This window comes from Benincasa hispida, chromosome 5 (genome assembly GCF_027475165.1).
Source record: "Benincasa hispida cultivar pf3 chromosome 5, pf3_genome.v1.1, whole genome shotgun sequence".
Lineage (NCBI taxonomy): Eukaryota > Viridiplantae > Streptophyta > Magnoliopsida > Cucurbitales > Cucurbitaceae > Benincasa > Benincasa hispida.
The window spans coordinates 3029647-3043251 of NC_143482.1; the positions used below are offsets into that span (position 1 = coordinate 3029647).

Below are 13605 nucleotides of genomic sequence, written 5' to 3' on the forward strand. Positions count from 1 at the left end.
AATGAACTTACTTCTTACCATCCTTCCAGTACTTGTGGTCATTGTACATGGGGAGAAGTTAAAGATTTTGTTAACTATTTTTAAACAGAGCATCTAATGTCTTTTCTCATTAGATTGAATGACTATTTTAGCCAAATTTGGACATAACTTCTGTTAATGGAACCTGAGCCTTCTTTACAACGAGCTTTTTTTCCTATTGTTTAAGAAGTTGAACAGCGTGCTTCTATTGCACCTTCCTCCTCACCCACTTTTTCGTCTGCTGCAGCTCTTTTAGTGAAGAACTCTTTCTCATCTGTTTCTTCCATTGTTATTTCAAATGCTCGTTCCTCATCAACTTCTTCTAATTCTAAGAAGAAAAATCGTCTGATTTGTACCTATTGTAACATTTTAGGTCATACTGTTGAGAAATGTTATAATTTACATGGTTTTCCTCTTGGATACAAAAATCAGGAGAATATCTCAACTAAGCTTGAATCTTCCTCTACAAATTGTTCTAGTTCTATTCCTGGTTTTATGACAGAACAATGTCAAAGTTTACTGAGTCTTCTTCAGACACATCTAACAAAAGCCAAGACTACTTCTAATTCTGATGTTGTCCCTTCTCATGTAGTAGGTACATGTTCTGTTTCTTCTTTATCTGCTGCTTCTATATCTTGGATACTTGATTTTGGTGCTACTACACATGTTTGTTCTTGCCGAGATATTTTCTCCTATCTCATGCCTATGTTTGGAATATGCGTTACTTTGCCCGATCGAGTATTAGTGTGGATGTTATTGGTGATATTCAAATTGATTCTCACCTTTTGCTCTGAAATGTTTTGTTTGTTCCTAGTTTTCACTATAATATGATTTTTATAAGTACCTTAACTGTTGATCAGTCAATTGTTGTTAAGTTTTTTGGGAATTCTGCATTATTCAGGATAGGACAACCAGGAAGATGATTGGGAAGGCTTATGTTTGGCAGGGACTTTATAAGTTGCAGATCAATTCAACAACGGATAGTTTTTTTTGTTTCTATGTGTTCTTCTTTTTTCTTTCCCATATGGAGAATATTAACCTTTGGCATAATCGAATGGGTCATCCCTCTGACAAACACTTATTCGCCTTGCAAAATATTTTACCATTTCAATTTCAGAATAATAATTCTACGCATTCTAGTTATCATGTAGATGTTAGGTGCATTATTTGAGGACCGTATCAGAATCCTACGCATTCTTGTTATTGATACTTTCTAACACTTGTTGATGATCACTCCTAATATACATGGGTCTTTTTTATGAAACAAAAGTCAGATGCTTTAGCGCTTGTTCCACATTTCTTCAAACTCATTAAGAATCAATTTATGCATCTGTTAAACAGTTTCGGTATGGTAATCCCTAGAACTTGCTTTTACTGATTTTTTTCGCTACTAAAGGAGTTCTACATCAACATTTTTGTGTTGCTCATTCGAAACAGAACTCTCTGTTGTTGAGAGAAAACATCAACATCTTTTGAATGTTACTCGTTCTTTGCTCTTTCAATCACGTGTTCCTATTAAATTTTGGGGTGAATGTGTTCTTACTGCTTGCTTTCTCATCAATCGGATTCCTTCTTCTTTATTACAGTGGACTACTCTTTATTTTTGTTTGTATGGGTAGCATGTCGATTATTCTTATATTTGAACCTTTCGTTGTTTATTTTTTGCTTCCACATTAACAAACCAACGGTTGAAGTTTCATCATTGTACAATTCCTGCTGTATTTTTGGGTTATCCTCTAGAGATTAAAGGATATTGACTTTATGATATTGAAAAGCAGCACATCTTCATTTCAAAAGATGTCACTTTCCATGAAAATATGTTCTCTTTTCACAATATCACTAAGCAACATGAGGTTGTAGATAATTTTCCAGATTCGGTACTGCAAAGGATATTGTCTACTTCATTACCTAATATTGTTTCTACTGTTACTAATGTGAATAGTCTTTCTCTTCATGATGTTGCAACCACACCACCTCTCGTTCATACTGATTGTTCTATTATAAATAATAATTATGCTCAAGTTACTTCTCCAAATGATGATATACCCACAGAATTCCCTCTTTCCAATGTTGTTGCTGAGACAAGGAAATCTCCTCATGATATTCGTGATGTTTCGAATGGTTGCTGTCTTGATGGTTCTTCTAATGATGTTTGTGAGAATGACAGTATCATTCCTCGTTGTTCTACCAGAATAACAAAACTTACTTCTTATCTAAGGGAGTATCATTGTAGTCTTTTACATACTACTTGTATAGAACCAGTTGGATCCTGATATCCTTTGAATTTTGTTATATCATATGATAAGCTTTCTCCTGCTTATCGACATTTTGTTTTGAGTGTCTCTTCTAAATATGAACCAAAGTTTTATCACCAAGCTCACCAAGCTATTTCTTTTGCTCATTGGAGGATTGTCATAGCTGATAAATTAAAAGCATTGGAAGCCAACAACATTTGGTCTGTAATTCCTCTTCCTCCAAGGCAACACTCTATATAATTGCAAATGGGTGTATAAAGTCAAGCAAAAATCGGATGGATCCGTTGAGTGTTACAAAGCTTACCTTGTTACAAAGAGGTATACTCAACAAGAAGGCTTAGATTACATTGAGGCTTTTTCTTCTATGGCTAAACTGGTAACAGTCAAGGTACTTCTTACCCTTGCTGCGTCTCTTAATTGGCCATTAATTCAACTTAATGTGAATAATGCCTTTTTACACAGTGTGAATAATGCCTTTTTACACAGTGTTTTAGTAGAGGAAGTTTATATGGATTTGCCTCTTTGTTACGAGCATGATCATATTCCAATTAAGGGAGAGCGTTTTGTTCGTAAACTACATAAGTCAATATATGGTTTGAAGCAAGATTCTCGCCAGTGATTTGACAAATTTTCTAATGCATTGTTGTTACTTGGTTTTTCTCAATCCAAGTCTGATTATTCTCTATTCACCAGAGGTTCCAGATCTCATTTTCTTGTTGTGCTGTATATGTGGACATTATAATTACTGGTGCTTCTCTATGTGATATTATTGAGCTGAAAACTCATCTTGATAAGACTTTTAAGCTTAAAGACTTAGGAAATTTGCGTTATTTTTTTGGGTTGGAGTTGGCAAGGTCTTCGAAAAGCATTTCTTTGTCTCAACGACATTACACTCTACAGTTACTTGAGGATACTAGTTTCTTATCTGCCAAACTGTGCTCTTTACCATTGGATCCTAATCTTAAGCATCAACAAGATCAAGGAGAATTGTTTGAAGATCCATCCACTTATCGAAGATTGATTGGTTGACTATTATACTTAACTATATCTCGATCTGACATTACTTTTGTTGTGCACAAACTAAGCCAATTTTTGTCACAGCCTCGGTATCCACATTTATCTGCAGTTCATTCTCTGTTGCGTTACTTGAAAGGCAGTCCTAGCATGGGCATTTTCCTTAAGGCCGATTCTTCTTTTCAGTTGAAAGCCTTTACTGATGCTGATTGGGCATCTAGTTTGGATACAGAAATCCACAACTAGTTTTTGTGTTTTTCTAGGTGATACATTGGTTGCTTGGAAGGTAAAGAAACAGACTACAATGTCATGTTCTTCTACTAAAGTTGAATATCGAACCTTGGTTATCACCACAAGTGAAATTATATAGATTATTCAACTTCTTAAAGATCTCTAAGTTCCTCCTTCGGTTCCTGCTTTTATATTATTTGATAATCAATCTGCTTTTCGTATTGCATCTAATCCATTTTTTCATGAACAAACGAAGCATATTGAGATCGATTATTATTTTGTTCAAGACCATCTTACTCGTGGTGACATCAAGCTTTTTTCTATTCGTTCTAATGCTCAGTTGGTAGACATTTTTACTAAATCATTACCGTATTCTTCTTTTACTTCTTTATTAGACAAGATGAGAATTATTGATGTTCATTATCCATTTTGGGGGGGAGAATTAGAATTAGTTTTTGATTGGTTAGTTGGTTATTTTCTTGTTGTTGCCACATGTATTTTGATTGTCTATTTATTAGGCCAATTCATTAATGAATATTCGAGGTAGAATTTTAAGATACTCGGAGTTTCAATAATATCTGCCTATTTAGTGCTCTCATACCCACATTAGGGCATATTTTTTTTTAAAGATTAATAAAAATAGACATATTTTATAATCTTAGATACTAAATAGAATAAAAGTTAAATTTGAATGGCCAAAAGAAACTTTTATATGTTGATGACTAAAAATTAAAACTAACTTTAAAGTTTACATACTAAATAATATATTATTTGAATCATTTTTTACAGTGTGTGACAAAATTTATGGATCCACTACTGATTTTAGATTTTAGATGAGAATACTACACCAACATTGAAAAGATATATGAGTGGAAATTCGAAATGAATTTTTCTAGAACAACATTGTTTTGGTGCAACTTTCGCAACAAACAAAAACATGCAACATTTGAAGGTTTTTTAACCAGAGTCAAAACCATGTGTTGGGTTCGTGCTTATAATTTTAGGCCCAAAACACAATTGATGGAATCCGAGGAACGAAAGAAGAGAGTAGGTGAAAGAAGAGAATGAGAAAAGGCCACAATTTTGAGCTGAATGAAGACACGTGGTAGAAACCACTTTTCCCTTTTCTGATGTGAATGAGATAAGATCAGATGAAAATAATTTTGGTAAAGGTAATTTTTTCTCTCTCTCTCTTTCTTTACGAACTTAGAAACTCTCTCAACTCTCACTAACCTTCACTCTTTTTGGATTATCGAGCATGCAGTACACAAATCAGAATATGGAGAAGAAGATAAACTCAGAGATATACATGGTTCGACTTGAATCCTATATCCACGGGAAGGTGTTGTTTTGATTAACAAGAGCTACAAGAAGATAAGAAACTTTTCCTTTTACAGAGTCTTTCTTTTGTTTTTCTGTATTTCAAGCTACTAAACAATTTACAAATTTTGTATATATACAAACAATGGACTATTTCAATGTGATGAGAAACTGTTTTAAGATAGATTTAACCTTTGAGAACATTTCTTCACAAATCTCTACCTCGATCTCAATGCATGTAGCTCTAATTTCCTTCCAAAACTGATGTTTGTCTAACCCTTTTTCAGGTAATTCGAAGCCAATCGTTTATAAGCATTTGAGCAGCTTGAGTTTTGAGATGGGTTTCGTAAGCATATCTATTGGATTTTCTGAGGTATGGACTTTCAATACTTCAATTTCTCCTTATTCAATTATTTCCCTCACAAAATGGTATTTAATGTCTATATGTTTGGTCGTTGAGTGATATTGTGTATTTTTAGAAAGATGGATAGCACTTTGGTTATCACAATAAATTTTAACCGTTGATTGTGTTAAACCAAAGTCTACCATCAGGCCCTTTAACCATAATACCTCCTTGAATGCGTATGCCAATGTTATATACTATGCTTCTATAGTGGATAGGGTTGTGATTGACTATAGATTTGCCTTTCAACTTAGCAAATTAAGACCATATAGGAATAGTTAGCATGATAAGGATCCTCTTTTGTCTAAATTCCCTACAAAGTCAGAGTCAACATAACCATATAACTCTAGTTCTGATTATTGTGTGTTCAGATGAGTCAATACTGCATTTCTAGACCAAATGAGATTCCTAAGTATCCATTTAGTAGCCTCCCACTGCCTTTTGCCAAGATTTGACATATATCTACTTATTGAACTAGCATAGTAGGTTAAATCAGGCCTTGTAGAGATCATCAAATACATTAAACTATCCACTGCCTGAATATAAGAAACTAACTTCACCTAAGTTAGATGTTCTATATTTGTTTCTGTTGAAGAATTGGCTTATGACAATTTAAAATGATGTGCAATAGGGATAGATATTGGTTTAGCATGAAATATATTAAATCTTCTAATTATCTTGTCATAGTTGTTAGCTTGACTGATACTTAGAGTAGAGGAACCCCTATCCTTCTTAATTTCAATCTCAAGCATCTTCTTAACTAACCCATATCCTTCATGTCAAATTTTTTCTTTAGGAGATCTTTGGCATGAGTTAGATCACCTGTAGAACTCTCTGCTAACAACATATCATCCACATAGAGAAGTAAATATACCTTGTTCCTATATGTGGATGAATTCACATAAGTACATATGTCATTGGTGCTCTTTTGAAAATCAATACTCTCTATGTAGTCATTAAACCTTCTATACCAACATCTAGGTGACTGTTTAAGTCTATAGATAGACTTGTTTATAAGACAGTATAGATCTTCTTTCCCCTTTTCCTCAAACCTCTTAGGTTGCACCATGTATATAGTCTCATCTAGATGTCCTTCTAAGAAGGCAGCCATTACATCTAGCTAATCCAGTTCTACGTTCTATTGGGCAACCAAGGACAATAGAAGTCTGATTGACGTCTATTTTACAATTGGTTAGAAGATCTCAAAGTAATCAATGCCTTCTCTCAGTGTAAACCCCTTAGCCACTAGCCTTGCCTTACACCTATGCTATTGAGCAACAGTTGTTCCCTCCTTCAGTTTACTGATCCATTTGGATGTTATTGGCTTGTCTCCTTTAAGAAAAGGAGCTAGAGTCCAAATTTTATTCACATTTAGTGATTGCATTTCTTCACACATAGCTTCAATCCAGTTCCTTGCATCTGGGCAACTTACTCCCTCTTCAAAGGTAACTGGTTCTTGGTCATTTGAAGCTACTGTAGGATTCAAAACTAGGTTCATATTGTTTGTTTCAGTATACCTAGATGGAGGAACAATCACCCTTCTCTATCTGTCCCTAGCTAATGAGTATTGACCCAAATCAGGCTGAGCTTCAACATGTTCAACTTGCTCACCTGTAGCTACTTCTTCTTCTTCTTAATCACTTGGAGGATTGATGAAAGTGGATGTATCTTTTGGGGTCTCCACCTTCATTCCTCCGGTTGGACTCTTAGGGAATTTTACAGTAGCCTTTTCCCTTTGCATAAACATTTCTTTTTCTTTAAAAGTGACATTTATGCTGACAATAAATCTCTTCTCAATTAGATTCCACATCTTGAATCCTTTCACACCATCTGTGAACCCCACAAACATGCACTTTACAGCCCTGGACTTCAGCTTCCTTTGGTTTTGATGTATGTATCCAACACATCTAAATACCCTTAGGTTTTCAAGGTTAGGTGGATGCTTGGACCATTTCTCTTTAGGTGTTAGGTAATCTAGGGATGCGTGTTGTCACCTATTTAGGGTATAAACAGTATAGGCAAGTGCTTCAGCCCAATATTTCTCACTAAGAATAGTATCATATAGTAGGCATCTGACCCTTTCCATAATGGTTCTGTTTAGCTTCTCTGCCACCCTATTCTATTAAGGTGTAAATCTAACGGTGTCATGCCTTGTGATTCCTGTCTCTTTATAAGACTTGTTGAATTCCTCACTACAAAATTCCAGCCTATTGTCTGTCCTTGGGTATCTACTTTCCTTTGAGATTTTTGCTTCTCAATCATGAGTTTCCATTCTTTAAATTTATCAAAAAACTTTAACTTTAGTTATAAGAAAGAAAACCCAAATTTTCCTTGAGAAGTCATTAGTAAAAGAAAGTAATTACCTGGAACCACTTAGACTTGGTGTTAGGGCTGGTCCCCAAAGGTCTGACTGAATGTAGTCAAGGATGGCCTTGGTTGAATGTTACGCCTTAGTAAAGTTGTTTATGGTAGCATTGCCCAATACACAATGTTCACAAAAAGTGAGCTAGTCTAAATTCCCTTAGATAGAATACCCTATTTCGATAGAACTTCCAGCCCTTTAGCAATGATATTAGACAACCCCTTATGCCATATGTCAGCTTCTGTCAATTCATTAGGAGTAACAGTATATGTCCCTGTCATCATCTCAACTCCTTTGACCACAAACAAGTCATTAATCTTTTCCCCAACAAAGACCACCTTGGAATCTTTGAGAACCTCAAGAGTTCCACCCTTTCCTTTGTATTCACACCCAATTACATCTAGCATTCCCAAGGAGATTTGATTTCTCTTAAGAAGTGGTACATGTCTGACATTTCTAATGAGTTTCACAGTCCCATCTTTGAATTTTAAAAATACTGAACCAATTCCTTTAATTTACAACCTTGGTTGTTGCCCATGTAGACCATTTCTCCGTCAATTTCCTTGTAGGTATTGAACCAAAGCCTCATAGGGGTCATATGGTAGGTGCATCCAAAGTACAAGGCCCAATCATGTTTCTCAAGGGGGTTTACATGATTTTCCTTGTCTTATGTTGAGGCTAGTGCATCATAGTAGATAAAGGAGCCTTCTACAACAGAGGCTTTAGGCTATTTGTCTTTGGCCTCTTTCTCTTTTTTTCTGTTTTTTCCTTTTAAGGATGAAACAATCATTTTGATTAAGTGGCCTTTCTTTTTGCAATATTTGCACTTGATTTTATGTCTAGGCTTAGTTTCATCAATATGTTTTTGTTTTCCTCTTTTTGAGTAATTAGGCTTGAAATTCCCCTTTACAAACAACCTTCCACTAATAGGTTGTTCCTTCTCTATAGATTGTAATTCAAATTCTCTTGTTCTTAAGGTTGTGATAATTGCATTAGTGGTTATAGAATACCTTCCATACTTCAAAGCATTATTATTTTCTCTGTAGGAATCTGGTAGGGACTTTAGAAGCACATAGACCTCATTTTCATCACCAATTTTCTGTCCAAGGTTCTTAAATTCAGTAACAATCTTCTTAAATTCATCAAGATTGTCAGAAAGTGATCTTGATGAGTCTAATTTGAAAGTAAAGAACCTCTCCCTTAGGTACATCTTATTTGGAAGATCTTTTGTTGCATAAAAATCTTCCAGCTTAGTCCAAATCTTGTATGTTGTCTTTTGATCGAGGATTTGCGTCAAAAGATTACAACTCAAATTTAGAACTAAAGTACCATAGGTTGTCAGCTCCCATTCTCCTTTCTTTTGAGCTGTGATTGTAGTAGGTAGGGTAGATGGATCAAGAAATGCCTTGTGAGTCTTCTATTCGCAAATAATTGCTCTAATTTTTGCTTTCCAGAAGCCAAAATCACTCTTTCCATCGAATTTCTCCACTTCAAACCTTGCTATTGCCATAACTTCTTTGGATCTTAATTCTTTAGATTCCAAGAACTGAAATCTTGAAAGTCTTCTTGCTCTGATACCACTTTTGTTGGGCTCGTGCTTATAAATTCAGACCCAAAACACAATTGAAGGAATCTGATCCACGAAAGAATAGAGTAGATGAAAAAAGAGGATGGGAAAAGCCATGATTTTGAGTTGAATGAAGAGCACACGATGAAAACCACTTTTTCCTTTTCTGATGTGAATGAGAGAAGATCATATGAAAATAATTTTGGTAAAGATAAATTTCTCTCTCTCTTTCTACAAACTGAGAAACTCTCTCAACTCTCCCTGACCTTCACTTTTTTTGGCGAGATTTTGCAGATGAAACAAAGGATTATCGAGAATGCAACACACAAATCAAAATAAGGAGAAAAAGATGAACTCAAAGATATACGTGATTTGGCTTGAAGCCTACATCCACGGGAAGGTGTTGTTTTGATTAACAAGAGCTACAAGAAGATAAGAAACTTTTCCTTTTACAGAGACTTTCTTTTGTTTTTTTTGTACTTCAAGCTACTAAACAGTTTACAAATTTTGTATATATATAGGTTTAACCGTGTGATGAAAAACTGTTTTACGATAGGTTTAACTGTTGAGATCATTTCTTCACACCATGGCTTTCAGATCATTACACATGTTCAAATTGCATCTGGATTGTCAAAAGTACAGGCTTTAATTTACTTGTTCAATTGCTCTCTAAAGCAATTCGAGTTTGTTCATGCATGGAAATCCAGTACTTCTTAAAGGTCCTTTTAGAAATCTAGAAAATAAAGATGTCCGGAAATAAAATATCTAAAAGTAAATGCCTAAAAATTAAAGATAATTTTAATTGATTGTACTTTGATACACTTAATAGGACCACACATAAATATTCTAATAGTAGTTCTTTTCGACCTTTTTAGTTTTTTTGCCTTTTTGGTACACTTTTTCTGAGCCCAATAACATTTGAGGTTTGAAATTTTGTACCTCAAATATGTGTGTCAAACGAGTTGAGTTATATTTACTATTTAGTTTTGCTTTTATTTGTCCAGTTGCATTTTGTAAGTTGTTTGGTTCTTATTAAAATTAAAAAAAAAAAAAAAAAAAAAACAAACAAACAAACAAACAAAACAAAAACAAAGAGGGTTAGGTTCTAATTTTAAAAAAATGTCAAATCGACATGTCTAATATTGATGTAGACCTAATTGTTTTTTTTTTTCTTTTTTAAATCTTCATATTATAGAAACGAAGATGGAAATATACATAGATTTTGTTGTCGATGGATATTTGTATACTTTCATCTAACAAAAAAAAAAAAAAAATCAAGGTACCTATTAAGGGTTTGAATCAAGGTACCTATTAAGGGTTTGTTTAGATGGACCGTAGAAAAAATATTTTTTCAAAAATTCATTTTTATTTAAACATTTTTGATAAATTTTAGTTAAAATATATTTCAAAAGTTGTTTTTAGCGATTCCCATGCACTTCAATTTTTTCTAAAATAATTTATTTTAAAAATTAAATACTTTAAAAATTAATCCAAATGCACTCTAAATTTGGGTGTTGTGTTTATCTGTAGTATAATGTCTATAATATTGGTGTTATTTTGTTGAAGGATTTTTATATTTCATCCATTTTTTACAATATAATGTGAAAATGTCATTTCATCTCTATGTTCATATAAAATTTATGAATATATTAGAATGTCAATGGAAATATAATACATTGGTGATGTTTAAAGAAGAATCATGGGAGCAAAAAGATCGAAAAACGACTTATTTCAATTAATTCACAAGTTGACAAAATCAATCAACCTTAAAGTTTGGAGAAAATGTATCCCAAAAGGTTGGAGAACGCATGTTTTTGGTGTCATTCAAAGGCAAATCCGATATGATATCCATAAAATTGAGACATTCATGTTTAGACAATATCAACATTTTTAAACTTTTTTTTTTAATTGTTGATGGAAGATAAATAATACCTTAATCCTAGCGAATTTCACATCAACAAATTCTTATATCAGAAACTATCACATAATATCAGAAAATACATAATCTTATATACAAAAGAGAATTTGAGTACAACGAATTCACATTCTCATTAAATATAAAGTTTCATGAGTAATTATCTCTCAAAATATAACACATTACCTTTCTTATAAAAGCAGGACATTTCACCCTCAAGATCCAATAAACTTTACTTTGTAAAGCATATCAAACTTTAACTAATGTTTAAAATGGATAGAGAATTTTACGAGGGAAAAAAGTTGATCAAAAAGTAAATTTCCAATTTGGAGAAGATATATATTTATAGACTAACAAATCGTTATTTGAACAGTAATATCTCTTCTTCAAGTTGGTTAATAATAGAAAACATGAATCCATTCATGGAAGAATGGTACCCTAAATGAAGAGTCACATATCATGTATTCAAACACACAATTGGGTTAGGAAAAAGGACGAAAGAATATTTTTGTACATGTTGATCTGTTTTATTCTTAGGATGGAGTTCTTTTCCTCTCTCTCTGATGTCTTAAAAAGAACTCGAATTTTTTATCCATCATATGCTATCAAATTTTCTTTAAAACAATGTGCCTAGCCCATCCAACATATAATATGTGTTAACAAAGAGGTTGTGATTCAAATCCTCCACTCCTTATTGTATTAATAAAATGTCGATGCTGAAACCATACATATCTTTGGCAGATTTTGAAATAAAGTTAGGACTCTCTAACATTTCTTGAAGGCATCTAAATATTTTTATTTTCACATTTTATATATTTTATAATACGAAAAATACAAAGAATGAGATTAGGATCTTAGGAAAATGAGTACACATCAACCATCGTCGAGTCAATAAATATCCTATTACAACGTGGTATTATATATATATATATATATATATATATTTATTGATCAATAAATATAGTGCAAGATATTCCCTATCCCTTTCTGATTTGTGGGATCCCATTAGCTCAAAAACTGGACTTGTTATCTAATGATGAGCCCTTGGGTCCTCTTCCTACATTCCTTACTCTTAGCTACAAGCTTTTTCAAGGACATCATGTTCCTAACCTCACTCCTCCTCCTGCCACTGAAAATGCGGATGCCCGAGTTCTTCTATGGTTAATTGTTGTTTCGATCGTTTTGAGAGGCATCTTATGCAGTCCCTGGCCTCTAAATCTCATGATCTGTCTATGATGATGCCGACGACCACTTCCAGTACTGGTGGTGCTTCTACTTCTAGAGGGATGAATAAGTCTGCTGACCAGGATGACTGAATTTCTTGTTTGTTTTGGCTACTCTCAGCATTTTTTTAAGATAGAAAAAGGGGGAGAACTATATTGTTGTTGGTTGGTTTGATTATTTGATTTGGTACTATTAATGGTTTGACTGTTTTGGTTATTTTGTCTGGTTGGTTCTGTTGTTGAACTTTGTGATTGTTTTGGTTGATACTTATTCTTCTTATATGCGATTCGTTTATGAATCCAGGGTTGATTTCTGCGTTTCGTATTCAGTGAACTTGGTTGATCAACACTTGTTGAGTTTTATTTTATTTGTTTTGCCTTAAAAAATAATAGCTAAAGGGAGATTTTGTTAGAGATTTGGAATTGGCGGTATTTGTTTAAGGTTGATTGACTTGTGTTGTTAGAGTTATTCTTTTGGGTTGTCTCAAATAATGTCTTACCGGATATCTCTTGGATTGTTCATCATGCAAACTATTAATTTTTTATCTGAAAAATCTTGCATTTTTATTTCTCTTAGATATTTTCCTTCCTTAAGCTCTACAAATTTTGAATTGGACTATTTTCCTTTTTCTATTGTGCCTATTTGAGAGCAAATTGTTTTCTTGTTAGGAATGTCGCTTTGAGTATTTTTGTTTGAAGCTTTTCAAATTGTGTGGTGGCCAAACATTGTGGTTGTAGGTCAATCTTTGTGATTGTGACTCGGAATTATTGTATAGATCTTCATGTGTGCTCTAGATTGATGTTGAAGCTTGCTTCGTGAGAAGGTTGTCTTGATCTTAAGGAGAGCCTAAAACATCAATACTTGAGAAGGGATTCTCAAATTTATAGGAGGCCTAAGTTTAAGTGAAATAATCTTCATTAGAAGGTAGAAAGATTACGGTTGAGAGGGAGGCTCACATTTAAGGGGAGTCTAAGTGACTTTTTACAACATATACTCATACTTAGGGAGTGAAGGAATTGAACGCTTCGACCCCGTAGCAAAATTCATAACATACTAAATACATAAAAGGGGTTAAACACCATACTTTAACTGATAGTAACTGTAGTATTCTCCTCCTCTAAATCTTCTTCTTCCATGAGATATTTCTTGCTATGACTCTTGCAAAGATCCGGCATGTAGGTCAAAAGTCTGTCTTATCTCTGAAATTACCTCTATCTCTTTAAGTACCACCGATCATCTAATGAACAATTTGTTTATGGTCTAACCATAAACTAAGACCTTGAGTCAGTGGGAGAG

At 33.6% G+C, this 13605-nt stretch overlaps 1 long non-coding RNA gene across 2 annotated transcripts; it reads left to right on the top strand.

Moving 5' to 3' along the window:
- The first annotated feature begins 4481 nt into the window (after window positions 1–4481).
- On the top strand, window positions 4482–9752 carry LOC120078546 (uncharacterized). 2 transcript variants are annotated; one of them, XR_016529557.1, is made up of 4 exons: window positions 4482–4690; window positions 4783–5211; window positions 9214–9375; window positions 9465–9752. It is a non-coding gene; the product is annotated as an uncharacterized LOC120078546 (long non-coding RNA). The 2 variants fall into 2 exon arrangements; XR_005482035.2 differs by lacking the exon at window positions 4482–4690 and having other exon boundaries at window positions 4693–5211.
- Window positions 9753–13605: the final 3853 nt, after the last annotated feature.